Consider the following 17,671-nt stretch of genomic DNA (forward strand, 5'->3'; position numbering starts at 1 on the left):
ATTATGTATCACCTGCTGATAAACATTCAGCTACTGCATGAAAATACTTAATTAATCTTCCTACATATATTAGAGTATTTGGCAATCTATCATAATTACTTTAAGGCAAATGTTTGCAATAAACAAATTTGCTAGGCGTATGATGTTGATTAGCTTAGAACCACTTCTGATGAATATACTCAAGCCTATGCTACCTATCTTCATTCAGTGAAGTCCACTGCAATTACTTACATATATGAACCAAAAAGAGGAATTTCATATTGTCAACGGTTTATGGGCTGGTTCGGCCCAGTTCTGTGACTAGCGGGGCAGAGGGATTTCACAAAATACGCGCCTCTGGAAGAGGGAACAGGGGACCCCAAAATAATTAAAAGCAGTGGCAACAATCTGAGGAGAAACAAACTAATTTACTAAATATAGTATTGGAATGCAAGATAACACACCATAACACAATATAATTAGAATTGAAGCTAATAAATCAAATATAGTGAGAGCGAGAATGTCCGAAAAGTGGATAGGCCTCACCATAACACTGAGGTGAGATGCGCAGTCCAGTTGAGCAGAGGGAGACGAAGAAGAGCACGTCAGGTGACCTTGCCAGGAGTTATATCTCCTCTCTGTGACCACAAAGTCCCCTAGGGAATGTAGTTCTTCTTCTCTTCCGGGCAGGTATGCAGAACTTGAGCATTAACAGTTATATTCCCAGTGCCTCACATGATGTTATGATGTGGAATACCAAAAACCAAAAATCATAAAACCATGACACATATAATGAAAGTAAGCCATATAAGGAAATATTTCAAATTATAAAGCCAATTTTGGGAGGGGTTTATCCTAGAGTCACATTATAAGATATACTGTAAGACTCAAGATTGATTGTCAGATGACAGCATCCTGGGCTTCTCTCACCAGTTTCCACATAAATCTGAATGAGGTAAAAGTGAACAAACAGGTTCATCACATCATTTTGATCTGCTTAGTGTAATCCAGCATGCTTACATTGCCTGCTAAATCAGATTCCTAGTGGCTATATGGGACTCAGTCAGGAGCAAGGAAGTGGGCAGGTAGTGTTCACTAAAAGCTAGACATGAATAGGACTTTTCTGATTTTTCTGGGAAACAATGCACAGACTACACAAAGCACAGATTTCCTCTTAATAGTTAAGTAGTCAAATGTCAAAGATTTTTCTTCAAATAAAAGAAAAAATGAGTTCAGCATTTTACTGTACAGTACATACAAAAGCATTCAATTGCAAACTACTGTAAGTGTGAATTTGTCATCCAGGTTGGAACAGTTTCACTTTATGTAGCTAATTAAATATTTACAGCAACAGAAAGTACAAAAATAACGTTATGTGATATCTGGGAAAAGGGAGAAGAAAATATCAGGACAAGTTCTCTAATGCAGAATGAAGAAGATTTGGAATAGTGAACCCGTATAATAAGCAGATGGTCTAAACTTGAGTTAAAGAATGTAAGTCTTTTGAGATTTATCACTGTAATTTACTCTAATGATGATTTTTTTCAGTGCAAAAAAGAGCATTAGACTTGTTGTTGCTGCTGTAATTGAGTAAAAAACCTTTTATTTGAATTTTTTAAATGTGTTAAATTTCCACTAGGCTATTTCATTGAGGTTAAACAAGTACAAACATATATTCTTATGAATTTTTACCTGTTTAGTCATAAGATTATTAAAATTTCTGTATAGTTATTAGACAACAAGAACTGTGAAAATAAAAAGCTCAAGAATAAATCTTCAACTAACAGCATGCAAGACTACACAGAATTCTAACGCTGAAGAGAAGCCTGAATGAGAACATTGACAGCCTATATCAATTCAGTTACCAATTCTCTTTGAATATAATGATACTTTTCAGTACTCAGAACCAGACAACAGAGGATGAGTCAGAAATTTAAATGCAGTAACTTACATTAAGTCTCCCCCCACAAAAAAAAAGAAGCAAATGGAATTTAGAAAGAGAAGACCAGGAACAACAGAGTTACTATAGCATCACCAATAGAAATGGGGAAACTTCAAAAGATACTGCACTGATGTTCATTTGTTGACTGTTAATCCTCTCTCTGATGAAAATCTTGTATGAACAGATTTTGCTTTGATATTTCAGAACTTCCAGTTCTTTTCCCAGCAGAATCAAAAGCTGCAGAAGTGCGTATAAAGAGAGGAAAAAGTGTTGGAAAATAACCTTTGTAAATATTTTTGAAATATCAAAACACTCCTTGATTTAGGTTTAACTTCAAATGAGGGTTGATTTCTTTTTTTCAGTTTATCTGATCGTATTTGCCATTTTCAAGGAGGATGCTGGAACTGAAGCTGAAAATTCTAGATTTCTCTAGTTTAAAGTACTATGTAAGATATCCCTGTTAACTAAAACAACAAGGATATTAGCAGTAGCATATCCACAGCAGAAAACAGGCAAGTTTATCTCATCAAGATGATTCACAGTATTACAGATGGAATCATTCCTGTATGTGAGTAAAATTATTCAAACATTCATGTATCTCTGCATTACCTCTCAGGCTTCAAAAAAGTTTTGACAATATTCCCCAATTTAGGATTAGATGTACATGCCAGCAGTGCTTTTTTTTCCAGATCATTTAGGTTACACCAGATAAAGAGGTATTTTAAAACCGAGAAAAATTCCCTTCACAGAAGAAGAGACTTTTTTCTTACATAAACTAAGGAATATTGCCATAGGAATGCAGAATTGATTGAGCTGGAAGAGATCATCTAATTCCAAATCTGTCCATAGTAGACACACTTTCCACTAGACTGGGTTGCTCAAAGCTCTATTCTGCGTGGCCTTGAACACTTCCAGAGATGAGGCATCCAAAACTTCTCTGGACAATCTGATTGAGTACCTCATCATTCTCATTGTCAAGAATGTCTCCTTTGTATCTAATCTAATCTGCATTTTAAGACCATTTCCCCTTGTCCTATAACTACACTCCTTGGTAAAGTCCCTCTTAAGCTTTCTTGTAGGCCCCTTTATATTGGAAGGCTGCTCTAAGTATTCCCTAGAGCTTTGTCTTCTTCAGGCCGAACAACTCCAACTCAGCCAGTTTTCAGAGGAAACATACCCCAGCCCTGTGGCTCTCCTCTGGTATCCCTCTAGCAGGTCTATGTATTTTTTTTGCTGGGGACCCCAGAGTTGAACACAGTACTCCACACGGACCGTGTGAGAAAGGAGGAGAGGGGAGAGAATCACGTGTATCTGTTGGCCATATTTCATTTTACACAGCCCAGGATTTGACTGGCTTTCTGGGCTGCAAGCAGACATTGCCATGATTAGTTTTTCATGCCCCAGTAATTCCAAGTTCTTCTCTGCAGAGTTGCTCTCATTCTGTTCAGCACTCAGTAATTCTGTTTTGGTTTGTCCAGACCCATGTGCAGCACCCTGCACCTGGTCTTACTTAACTTGTGAGGTTCAACTGGGTCCATTTCTCACGTCTGCTCATATCCCTCTGGATAGCATTCCTTCAACGTATCAACTGCACCACGCAGTCTGCTGTCACCCACAAACTTGCTCAAGAGCCACTTAGTTCCACTGTTCACATTGTTCACAGAGCTGTTAAGTAGCACTGGTTCAATACCAGCCCTTGAGGAGCAATACTTGTCACTGGTTACCATCAAGCTGTCGACCACCATTCTTTCAGAGCAACTATCTAGCCAGTTCATTAGCCACTGAGTGGCTGTAATGCAAAACTACCAGCATTTCTGCATTAGGCTTACTATCCAGAAGAAACTATGCAGACACTAATTAATATTCATCAGTTTAACAGAGAGGTATTCATGTTACCGGGGCTTGCCACCAAATCCTCATTTCCAGGGGCAGCTGACTGGTGTAGTGTTCAAGAAATGTTTAGATGTTGTACTGAGAGACAGAATATTTCTCACATGGTTTAGTGGGAAATATGGTGATAGGCAGATGGTTTGACTGGATGATCTTAGATATATTTTCCAATCTTGGTGATTCCTTGATTCTAGTGCCTGCCCTGAGGTTTCACTCAGCAGACGCTGGTGGCGGCAGGCTGATAAGATGTTCATACAACCCCTTCACACAATAATCACATATAGAAGTGTGAGACAAAAAAGCATTCCACATCAGGATAAGCAAGGTCATTCACAGAAAGCAAGGAAGCTTGGTTACAGCTACAAAAAAGTTTTCTACAAACAAGTTTCTTCTATGTACACTGCAGAAGCTATGGGCTTGCATTTCCAACCTAATAAGTTCTTTCTCACCATCACGCCCATTCAGGCCACGATCAGTATTCTTCCACACTGGTCCATCCATTAAATCCACATCTCTACAATTTAGAGACAACAGTATTGTGCGGGACAGTGTCAAATGCTTTGCAGAAGTCCATATTGTCCTCTAAGTGCAAGGCTGAGCTTAGAAAGCATATAGAAGCTTTTTAATATAAGATTCTCATTAAAACAAATACACAGTATACAGTTCTGGTCCATTAGGCTGTCTAACATATTGCCATATTTTGCAGAACCCTGCCAGTTGGGCAGTTGTGTAACACACTTTCAAAGACTAAGTGGTACAGTATTAAAAAGTGCCAGAATTTCCAGGTAAGAGTAGAACATTCAGAGGTCTTTGCAAAGGCTTAGTTCCTATTATGAAAAGGCTTTGTGAAAAATGTAGTGAAAGCAGGATTTGCTTTAAAACGTTTGTACCTTCTGTCCAAATAAAAATGTGGGAAGAGGCGCAAAGAACTAGATAGTTTTTTTCATTGTCATTAGCAAACATTTTGAAGAAAGCTTTGTAAAACATGCACAAAAATCCTGCTTTTGGGGATGATATGACTCCTTCAGGAGAGTACGTTACATGTCTACATAAACGCATCTTACAGACAGTCAAATTAGAATTTCCTGTTGTACTAATAAAAAAATCATAGAATCATAGAATCACAAGGTTGGAAACGACCTGTAAGATCATCCAGTCCAACCATCTCCTCATCACCATTGCCACCACTAGCACTAAACCGTATCTCGTAGCTCCTCATCCAGACGCCTCTTGAACACTGCCAGGGACGGCGACTCCACCACCTCCCTGGGCAGCTATTCCAGTGCCTGACCACTCTCTGAGAGAAAAAGTTCTTCCCTATGTCCAACCTAAACCTCCTCTGATACAACTTGCGGCCATTGCCCCGTGTCCTGCTCGTTGCCTGGGAGAAGAGGCCAAATCCCTCTTCACCACAACTTCCCTTCAGGAAGTTGTAGAGTGCAATGAAGTCTCCCCTGAGCCTCCTCTTCTCCAGACTGAACAATCCCAGCTCCCTCAGCCGCTCCTCATAAGACTTGTGCTCCAGACCCCTCACCAGTTTTGTTGCCCTTCTCTGGACACGCTCCAGGACCTCAACATCTTTCCTGTAGTGAGGAGCCCAAAACTGAACACAATACTCAAGGTATGGCCTCACCAGTGCTGAGTAGAGGGGGATGATCACCTTCCTGCTCCTGCTGGCCACACTGTTTCTAATGCAGGCCAGCATGCTGTTGGCCCTTTTGGCCACCTGGGCACACTGTCGGCTCATGTTCAGCTGAGCATCAACCAACACCCCCAGGTCCTTCTCTTCTTCACACTCATCCAGCCACTCATCTGCAAGCCTATAATGCTGCATGAGGTTGTTGTGGCCAAAGTGTAGGACCTGGCATTTGGCCTTGTTGAACCTCATCCCATTCACCTCAGTCCAGCGGTCCAGCCTGTCTAAATCCCTAAATCCCTCTTGAAGGGGTCTAAATCCTTCTGAGATTTATCTTTATCCCTCTGAGATAATCCCTCTTCAGAGTCTAAATCCCTCTGAAGGGCCGCCCTACACTCAGGCAGATCAGCACCACCTCCCATCTTGATGTCATCTGCAAACTTGCTGAGGGTGCATAAAAAAAGATAAAGTTTGTGTCTTGTCAAGAGCTAGCTGCAATTTGTTGTTTGTTCAAGCCATTTTTACAGACCTACCTTAGAAAGATAAAGCTTGTATGCAATAATACAAAAGACAGAAGACTGTTTATTACACTTTGAAATTCCATCCTTAATGTATAGAATGCAATGATAATTATTTTGTTGTATACAATGCTATATTTAAGATTTTACACATTTTTCCAGTTTCTATTTTTTCTCTAAACCTTTTTTTTTTTCTGAACCCATTCATGTTATTTTTATTTTTGCTAGCTTTAAAACAGTTTATTTGCCCTACTTGCAAAATCCTGCCTTTTTAGAGAGAGATAATATAGTTTTCTAGTAAAAATTAACTGTAATACAATAGATTTCCAATATATTAACTATTAGAATATATATATGCAAGTTTTGAGTCTGGATAATCATTTCTGAATTTGCCTGGCTTTATATATTTATTTATCTATTTATATATATATATATATAATTTTATTATTAAAATTATTATTTATTATTTCATTTTATATTTATTTATTTGTTTGTTTGTTTTATATATTCTGAAAGTCATTCTTTTTATCTATTTATTTTTCCTCTCTAGGAGGACCCAGTATTTTTGTTTATTTTATAGCTAATTTGGTAATATCTTGAAGGAAGGATTTTTTGTAAGATCTTAAACAGTATTTTGGAATTTTGCTTGTTGTTTCTATATAACCTGTTTTATATTCTGATGTAAATAAAAAAGAAAAAGAAAAATAGAAGTAATGAAAAGAACAACAAAATATAAAAGAAAAAGAAAAATTCAAACTATCTAATGAGAATAGGAGAATACCTGTATAAATTTTTGATTTTTTCTTTGTGAATTGAGTTCCATTTATATTTCTGAATTTATGACTCACTAAAAGGGTTGCTTTCATAAGCACTCACATTTTTGAGAATATTTCTTATTTTTGTGATAACATATATTGTCTGACTGTAAAAAAAAAGCCCAAACAACTAGGGGTGAAAAATGGATGCAAAAAAAATTTACCTTCTCTTAGAGTATATCAGCTGTAAAGTGAGAAAATAATGAAAAAAGCTTATTAAAGAGACATTGGTTTAAAGTGCATCAGGTTGTTAAAAAGCTGCTGTTGAACAGATATATCTCCTCTTTTGATAAACCTTTTTTTTTTTTTTTTTTTTTTTTTTATTTAAGATGATTTCAGGTTATCTGCAAAGAAGAAAACTATCTCATAACAGCATGAGATTAAAGTGAGGGCTAAATATTGCATTTCATATGCTTTTCACCTGAATTTTGGAGACCAATTTCACACCTTGTTTTTTGATTCACTAATGCCTATACTCCCACTGAGTCTGTTAACAGCGTGACCGACAGTGAAGTGAAAAGACAGCTGAGCCAGCATACCTGCCAGAAGCAGTGAAGTCATAACAGCATGGAGTTCAGCATGAGTTTAATCATTCTAGGAATATCATCACAATAGTCAACTCTCTATTACTAATGCTTATTGGAGCTTGGCAGAGATTTGAAAACATAAGGTAAGATATGCTTTCCACACTGAGTTAACTTGCTCAGGATCAGCCCCATGCAGCTCACTTGGCTCACAACATATCTTGTGTTGTCCAATGAAAGGATCCAGACTGAGTCTGAAGTTGTTTTCCTGTTATACAGCATCCCAATCCACAAGCTTTTTAGGTATGCTGTAGTGCATGATGCGAAGACAACTGAGACAGCTTGAGATCCATGGCAATGCTTCTGTACGGCTTGGAAGCAATAATAAAACTTTTGGGCAAAAGAAGAATGCCATTTATCTCATGTGTCTGGGCCCAGTTCTGGGCTCCTCAGTTCCAAAGACAGGGATCTTCTAGAAAAGGCAACAGAGCAAAAAAATATGATTAAGGTCCCGGAGCATCTACTATACGAGGAGAGTCTGAGAGATCTGAAACTCTTTAGTCTTGAGAAGAAAAGTCTAAGAAGGGATCTCGTAACTATAAATATCTAAAATTAAAAAGTCAGGTTGATGAGGGGTGGGTTATGCTTTAGGGGTGTGCAGCAACAGAGAAAGAGGCAAGGGACAGAAATTGTGTCACAGGAAGTTTCATATTAACACAAAGAACTTATTTTCCATCAGAGTGATGAACATTGGAACAGGCAGCCCAAAGATGTTCTTCTTGTCTTTCTCTGGAGATATTCAAGACCCATCTGGACGCCTATCTGTGCAACTGTTGTAAGGAACCTTCCTTGGGAGAGGACTCGGACTCAGTGAACACTAGAGGTCCCCTCCAACCTTTACAATTCTGTGATTCTGTTTATTAAATGCAACAGCAGCTTCCAGGTGATTGAGTTTATAATGTCAAAGGAAAAGGAACTATTCTGTAAGCTCTTTAGGCACTTGCGACACCAAACTCAAAAATGTCAGATTACTCTGCCATTTGGATAATCATATATACAAGGAGGAATACACAAATTAGCAGTTAAGTGGTTAAAAACTTACTACCTTAACCACATGCCAATTTATCATTCACTAACCTCAGCTAAGGGACTACACATCAGGGGTATGTAAATAATTTCATGTTTCTAAATTAGTGCATGTAAAATATTCACCAGTACTGAAAGTATTTACTACTACTGAGGCCTGAACAAAGTAAGAGAAATGTTGCACAGAGAGTTTTTCACACATCTTATTTCTGCTGGAAATTATTTATATATATTTATTTATTTATTTGAGGGAGGGGGAAAGGAACAAGAACACAAAAAGGAGAAGAAAAAGGGCTTATTTCAGTTTATCTCCTATTTTGAACAACAACAACAAAAATCAGGCTTCAAACTTCTAAATTAGTGAGAGAACATCATTTATGTGTAGAGTAACTTCTCCCGCCCACATCTGCTACTGTTGTAAATATTATGCTATTATATCATGCTAAATCACAAAGGCTGAAGGACTGAAGGATTTGAGAATTTGAGGATTTGAGAATTTGAGGATTGGAGAAAACCTATAAAACATGAAAGACTGGATTTCTCTTATTAATACAATGTCGTATGACTTGGAATATCCTTTTGACCACTTGGAGTCAGCTGTTCGAACTGCATCCACATCCACAGGCTGCTTGCTGCAGGAACAGAGTGCACTGTACAGCAGTCATCAAAACACTGATGTGTTATGAACAATGTTTTAGTCACAAATCCAAAACTCAGCTCTATGTAGGCTACTCTGAAGAAAATTAACATCCCTTTGAGGTCCCCTACAGTAACTGAAGGAAATTCTGTCAAATAATGATAACACATTAAGAAATAAAATAATAACAACAATAATAATAATAGTAATAATAACAATCATAATTTAATACTAATTCTACTATAGCAGTTTCTATATGCTCATAGCTCTATTTAAATAATAGACAGCATTTACATCACTACAAGAGGAAATAGTTGCATCAGATTACCATGTTTGTAATTATTATAAATATTATATATATGATATTATATATATATTATATAATATATGTTACATAATTATATAATTATAATATTTTTTAAATTTTCAATAAATTAATATTTAATAATCAATTAATATTTATTATTATTATTATTATTATTGACAGTGTTTGACAAAAGTCATGAAAATATTTTACTTTTGAACTTATAACAGATGACTGGAAACAGGAGATTTAAAAGCTTTGTGCAAAAGGAGACCACGTCTAATAAAACCAGTGTGTACTGGCTGTCTAAAATTCTGTGCATGGCTGCCTAGCAAATAGCCCCCAAGGGGCTTGAATGAAGTCAAAAGAAAGTAAACAACCAGAATTACATCTGAAATACTAACTTCATGGTCTGTCCTTAATTCACCCAATTGACACAGCAGAACTGTAACAGCATCTAGGAAGAAGGAGTACAGCTCTTGTACGTAGGTTAAAAGCAAAGTTAATGTGGACTTCTTTCACATCTCTGTTTTGGAAGTCTATGAAAAATCATGCTTCTGAAACAGCTTCTATTCAAGGACAAAAGACCTTTTAATTATTAAAATGAGCTTCAAAATATGTAGGTTTCTCTGAAAGTAATGTCTTCTATTTATTTCTAAGGAAACTGCAACAGATACAAAGAGCACAACACATTTTTGCCAGTGATAAACAAAAGTGTGTGTGCCTCACTCCTAAAAATCTGCTTGAGCAGAGGTGATCCACTGTTGCTGCAACTACCGATGAAGCAAACCACCCATTGCTTCAGTGGACTCACATCCACTGTTTGGTCTCCATAACACTGAGCAAGCATCAATTAATGTCAATGGGTACAATTTTTCCTTCGAGGAGGACTGTAGCTCCACACCTTTTGATCATACACGGTTCAATGTCAGACATCATTTTATCAGACTGCCCTTCTGCTGCCATCTGACATATGGCAACAAAATTTAAGAGAATATTGGCTGGAAGGTTCAAATTCTACTCTCATGCCACCAACACCTGCCTCTGAAGTCAGAGGCCAACATAATAAAATAGGAGACATTACTTTTGAAGCAGCCTTTGCATATCTATAAATGAAGTATTTATCATTGTGTTAGAAATGGACTGAAAACCCCAAAGAATTTCCACTGTTACTAAAATTACATACCTAACAGTTGATAAGATTTATTACTATATATCCTGTGCAACTTGAAGTGTTTAGTAACTCTTTAAAGTCAATTTACTGCATTTTTATTACTTCTGTTCTGGTGTGCACTCTGAAATGTTTATATCCAAACATGACGCAGTATAACCATCAACTGTTTTTCTTCTTTTTTTTGTACTAAATCTAAGTCTCTCAATCACTACCATCTAGTGAGTTAGTAGTGACAGATAAAGCAGGAAAACAAACAAGCAAAAAAATACCAACACAAACAAACCCCAAATCATTTTCCTTACTTAGGTCCTGTGCTTACAGAGAAGAATTCAGAAATTTCATTCAACTTTTTTTTTTTTTCCAGATCAAGTTTCTTATCTGTGATATTATATTTTGTGGTCCAAGTTAGGTCTTTCTGTGCCCTATGGGCATTTAATCTTCAGTTATTTAAATTTATCTCAATTAGTACAAAAAAACCTCTCAGGCATAATATTAATGAACCTGGGATGTATATGTAGCTTTACACCGAGGTCTCCCCACAGGGGTGTGTAATAGCTTTTTATGTCTATGGAGCTCCTCAAAAGGTCCTGGAGAATACCCAAAGGCACACACAGGCTCTTGCAAAAGCTGGTAAATCTGTGGGCATGCATCTGTGGGTATGTTCACATTTTCATGTTTGTAGCAGCAGCTGCAGCTTATGTAATTCTTGAGCAGGCTTCAGGCCTCTTTCCATGAGAAGACTGCCCACTGTCTAGACTTGTATTATTAATGATGAAACTCATTTTCAGTGTCATTCTATGAAGTAGCTACACTAGCACTTTGATTCTTACTGTTGGGCGTTGTTTCAGAGTTGGCATATTAAAGAGATGTAGTTACAAAACAGCACAGATTGGAATTACAGTTTCTATTCAAAAAGGCAATTCTGATCTGATTCTTGGATTTCCAAATTGCATTGGCTTTCTTAGATATGGAGAAAATTTTTGTCCTGATGTTAAATTTCAGCCTTGAGCAAGTTTTATAAGAAAAGATTTGACCATGAAAAGGCAGTCAGTGATAGTCTGATAATTATAGCAGTGTTAGAATGTACTGCTGTGACATGCCTTTGTAGTGATGATAGTGAAGTATCCCCTACAGTAAATTCCATTTTTCATAAATACTGAACATTTGGGGATAATTACTGCAAAGCACTTAGATGCCTCAGGGCTCACTTCTTTTGTGAATGGAACAAACAGTGAAAAATAGACAGGGAACAGCCACACATTGCTTATAAGCCTCTGTTTTTCCCAAATGGTTTCATTCCAACTTGTTCTTAAAGAACACTTGAAAAGATGTTTTACCCTTTATGAATTCAAAAGATCACTAAACAATCACTGCTTTTCTTGTTTGAGCAGCATGCTAATTTCAGCTCTGTATTTTGTAATTCAGTTTAAATTTTCTGGGACACTTTCCAAGAGAGCTAGAGGATTTTCTACTATGACTTTCACCTTTCTGTTTTTCTTCTGATAGAATGGACAAGTAAAGATTTGGAGGCATCAAAGTGTTGATTTTGCACAGTACTTCTAATTTAGCTAAATATGTCTGTTTTCATGATTTACATTTCAAAAATATAAATGAATAATCTTCGTAGGAACTAACAGCCTGTACACAAATGTTCCCAACACAAAATTTACCCCTTTCAGATGCATAAAATTTTAGGACTGTATTTTTTGAAATTTCCTGCGTTCTAGAATCATCTGTAATGTATTTTTTTCTACTAGATGTTGCTATTGAATACTTCCTTTTCATCACTTTTTGCCTTTTTATAATCTTGACATTCTCTATGAAAGAAGATGGTAGAACAGTAATTTCATTTTTATCTACTCATTTTCTGTGTTAATTGATGGGGACAAATGCATCTCAGGTTAAAAACAGAACTACTAGCACTTTTCACAGGTCTGAAAAAGCCTCACTTTCAAAACACAGATGAAAGACAAGCTTTATTTTAATAAAATGTTCTAGTGAACACAGCACACTTTTCTCTCTTCTATTTTACATATAGATGTGGATTCAATTTCCTCCTTTGCTTGAAAAAGCTCAATCTCATTACCTCAGTTTCTAGTGCTATATGAAATCTTGAGGGATATGTATATATATGCTTGTTATAGAGAAAGATGTAAGGAATGAGATATGGAAAAGAGAGGTGTAATCTAATTTTTTCCATACATTGGGCAAAAAGAAACTTCAAGAATAATTTCATTGGCAGGCCAGTATTCTAGTTCATTCTGGATATATTGCACTTTGACCAAGCAGACATTTAAAGGAAAAGAAACTGTTAAGAAAATGTCATGAATATAGTGAACTTTAGCTTCTTTGGTATCCTGAACTCAAACACTTTGTAAGTCAAAGGCATTCCATCTTAATGTACTTAACATTAATATTGTTTGCACAGTGTAGTAAAATGAAATATGTTATGCACTCTCAATGTGTACTGCCAAAGAACTAAAGCAAAACAGAACAAACCAAAAATTATAATATACTTACCACAGAAACATGAAATACTTGGCGTAATTATGCAGCAATATTGCTAGCATTCTGAGTGTACAAGCATTCCTTCCCATTGGCAGGTTGGTGTTAGTTCACTGATTTTTTTTATTTCTGAATTACTAACAAATTGCTCTTGACAGAGAACAGTGTTCAATCATAGAAGAAACTGTGCCACAGCAAGTAATACATATGGGGAACACAGACAATGCAAATTACAGTTTTTACAAGTAACTGCCTATGATGTTGTGGAATAAGAAAATTAAGATAAAACATCGTGATACTTTTCTAAAATCAACTGAGTATACTTTTCATGTCTAAGGGTTGAGTTTATTATTAAGCAACAAGAAAGTAATCAATAAAGATTTACTATTCTAATGGCAGATTAAAGAAAACAATGATTTTCTTTTCATATTAAGTTGATAAGAAGATTCTGTCAAAGCTACTGTTTTTATCCATGTATGTGATCACACTGGTAATATGGAATGGAAAACAGTATGGTGGCACAGCCTTTTCCTACCATGTGACACAAACATGTTGGTTTCCATAAACATTCATCAAGCATTGATGAATGCCAATGGGCACATTTTTTTCTGCATGGAGGAATTCAATTCCACACCTTTGCTTCATATGCACTTCTATGTCTGACATCATTTAGTCATACTGCTCCTCTGCTGTCATCTGTCAAGTGGCCACAAAATGTAATGGAATACTGGTGGGAAGGTTCAGCCTCTAACAGCCTCTTCAGCTTCATTCCACCAATTTCTGCCTCTGAAGTTGTGGGCTAGCATAATAAAATAGGAGCCAGCTCTTGTATTTACAAGCAGATTAATCATATGACAGGAAGAAGGTTGTTGTGACTATAAGCAGTGTGCGTAACACAAGACTGAGTTCCTGTTTCTGAACATCTCAACTAGCTGGTAGCTGGAAGATTTATATTTGTCTTTTTTCCAGAACTAAGCTGTTGCGGTTTAACTCAGAAGGCAGCTCAATGCCACGTAGCCATTTGCTCAATCCCCCAACACATGCCATGAGGGAGAGAATTGGAAAAAAAAAATAGAACTTGTGATTTAAGATAAAAAATATTCACTAAGACAGAAAAGGAAAATAGAAAAAAAGCTGAGGTAATAATTATCTATGTATATACCCACAACACAATTACATGCCTTATGTCAACTGATGCCCAGCTAACAACAGAATTCTTTACCAACCGATGTACCATTAGCAACACAGCAACACCTGCTGACTGATGCCCAGCAACAACCAAACAACAGCAAACTTCCCTGGCAAAATCCCTACAGATTTGTAGCCTTCCTTATGATGTAGCCATCCTTACGATGATATAGCATGAAATAACCCTTTGGCCAATTCAGGTCCGCTCTCCTGGCTCTGCCGCTATCTTTCCTGCCACGCAGCCTGGCCCAGCCCATGGCATGCTTCCATCTCTCAGCAACAACCAAATGCTATTAATATAACATAATTATCATTTAACATATTACCATATTAACACTGTCTCAGCTGAAACCAGGAAATCAGGAAAGACATTCACAAAGACATGAGAAAAATCATAAATGAGAACTCCTATGTCTGAAAAGATTATATAAGCCATCTTCTTAACTTCTGAACTTCTACAACATGAGAGACATTTGTGATGGTTTTTCAAAATGAAAGATTATTCAAAGTTGTTATGTGATAGAAGCTGGCAGCCTGTGGCTCGGACAGATACTCTCTTGGCTGGGTTAAGAACTGGCTGGAGGGACAGGTCCAGAGAGTGCTGGTGAATAGAGTTAAATCCAGCTGGTGACCAGGCACAAGTGGTATTCCGCAGGGCTTGTTGCTGGGGCCTGTCCTCTTCAATATCTTTACTGACAACCTGGATGAGGGCATTGAGTGCACCCTCAGTAAGTTTGCAGATGACACCAAGTGGGCTGGAAGTGTCGATCTGCCTGGGGGTAGCGAGGCCCTACAGAGGGATCTGAACAGGCTGGGTGGCTGGGCTGAAGCCAATGGGATGTGGTTCAACAAGGCCAAATGTCAGGTCGTGCACTTTGGCCACAACAACCCCAGGCAATGCTACAGGCTTGGGGTGGAGTGGCTGGAAGACTTGCATAGAGGAAAGGGACCTGGGGATATTGACTGATGCTCAGCTGAACAAGAGCCAGCAGTGTGCCCAGTGGCCAAGAAGGCCAATGGCATCCTGGCTTGCATCAGAAACAGTGTTGCCAGCAGGAACAGGGCAGTGATTGTCCCCCTGTACTCAGCACTGGTGAGGCCGCACCTAATGTACTGTGTCCAATTTTGCGCCCCTCACTGCAAGACAGACATTGAGGCCCTGGAGTGTGTTCAAAGAAGGGCAACAAAGCTGGTGAAGGGTCTGGAGCACAGCAGCTGAAAGAGCTGGGATTGTTTAATTTGGAGAAGAGGAGGCTCAAAGGAGACATTATTGCTCTCCATAACTACCTGAAGGGAGGTTGTAGTGAGCTGGGGGTCAGTCTCTTCTCTCATGTATCTAGTGATAGGACTAGAGGGATTGGCTTCAAGCTGCACCAGGGGAGATTTAGGTTGGACGTTAGGAAATACTACTTCTGTGAAAGAGAAGTCAGGCACTGGAATAGGCTGCCCTGCTGAGATGGTGGAGTCACCGACCCTGGAGATGTTCAAGAAATGTTTGGATGTTGTGCTGAGGGACATGGTTTAGTGAGTACTGTTGGTGATGGGTGGATGGTTGGAATGGGTGATCCTGTGGGTCTTTTCCAACCTTGGTGAATCTATGATTCTATGATTGATTAAATAGTTACAGATTTTGAGACATAAAGTCTAAAAAGGAGGTCTCTTTTTTCATCTTGAAGAACAAATATATATATACACATACATGTATATATGCATATACATGTATATACATGTATATATATACACGTCAATCTAACTTAACCTAGCCAGCTACCAATGTCTGTGTTTTTGGATAACTCTTTAATTGCTTCCACACTTGTCAACGGTTTATGGGCTGGTTCGGCCTGATTCCGTGACTAGTGGGGCAGGAGGATTTCACAAAATCCGCGCCTCTGGAAAAGGGAAACAGGGGGTGCCAAAAGTATTAAAAACAGTGGCAACAATCTGAGGAGAAACAAACTAATTTACTAAATATGATATCGGAGTGGAAGTTAACACACTATAATACAATATAGTTAGAAGCTAATAAATCAAACATAATGAGAGAGAGAATGTCTGAAAGGTGGATAGGCCTCACCATAACACTGAGATGAGATGGCACAGTCCAGTTGAGCAGCAGGGAGATAAAGAAGAGCTGATGAAGAAGAGCTGGCAAAGAAGAACACATCAGGTGATCTTGTCAGGAGTTATATCTCCTCTCTGATCACAAAGCCCCCTGGGGTATGTAGTTCTTCTTCTCTTCCAGGCAGGTACCCAGAACTTGAGCATTAACGCTTTAAGCCCCAGTGCACTACACGATGTTATGATGTAGAATACCGACAATCAAAAATCATAAAATTGTGACAACACTGAAAGTATCTCAGTCAGGCATGACTAGAGGAGATTTATCCAGGACACGACAGAATGCTATATATTATTATCTGTATAATATTCTTGGACCGAGAACTGACATAAGTCAGACTGCAATTACTGGCTTTCTTACTGTAATTTTCAAATTTTATAATCATGTTTCTACCTTCAAAAAGGACAGCCTGCATGATCCACTTTTTAATCATGTCATCAGTATTGTAAAGGTTTGAAAGAACAGCATGGAAAGGAGTTAATAGTTCCTGACACTAACTTCTACAGGAGTTCAAGCAATTTCTTAAATGCTTTTTGAAAGATCAATCCATGGTTGATGTGTTTGTTATATTATATTAAACAATAAAGGATGGAAAAGGCTGTCACTAGGATTTGTTAACAAACTTTCTTTTGAAGATCGCATTCTGCTTTTTTGGTATACTTTAATTAGTTTGCAGTTATTTTTGTGTGCAGGCAATTTTCTTTTTCTCTGTTCATAAATTGGACGTTCAGTGATCTTTATTAAAAGTTTTTCCTTTTCTAATAGTAATGCTATCTGAGTTTCTAATTGGCATATTTATAGTTTTTTCAGCAAAATTTGTCAACATTTGTAACTGTTAGCAAAACAGACAAAAAACAACATTGTACTTGCTTGTTTGTATGCTTTAGAAGGATAGAAAAATATGAAAAGGTCAAGAGCTTGCTTTAAATTCACATACATACAGAGAACTTTATTAGTTATCTGAGCTTTATAAATCTCCAAGTTCTGTAAAAATTGTATCTAGAAAACTTATGAGAACAGGCTTTTCTCTCAATGCCAACCAATTTTCAAATTAATGAAAACAGGGTTGGTTTTTTTTTTAATTTTTATTTTAGTTTAGAACAAGTTTCCCTGGACATGTGAAAAAGTGTGGAGGAAAACAAAATGAGTAATAAATAATTTAATAAATTATTAATAAATTAAATAAAAAAATAAACAAATTAAATATTATGGAGCTTATGAAAAGACAAAGTCTAAGGCATACTAGGTTTTTGGTCCTCAATATGTAAATTAATAGCCACGTGAATCCCCTCTAGGTATGTTTATAACTATTTTAAATATCTAAGAATATTCAGTCATTCTTGTAAATCTGATG

This window comes from Lagopus leucura, unplaced genomic scaffold (genome assembly GCF_019238085.1).
Source record: "Lagopus leucura isolate 7727_CA_CO unplaced genomic scaffold, USGS_WTPT01 Super-Scaffold_100001, whole genome shotgun sequence".
Classification (NCBI taxonomy): Eukaryota; Metazoa; Chordata; class Aves; order Galliformes; family Phasianidae; genus Lagopus; species Lagopus leucura.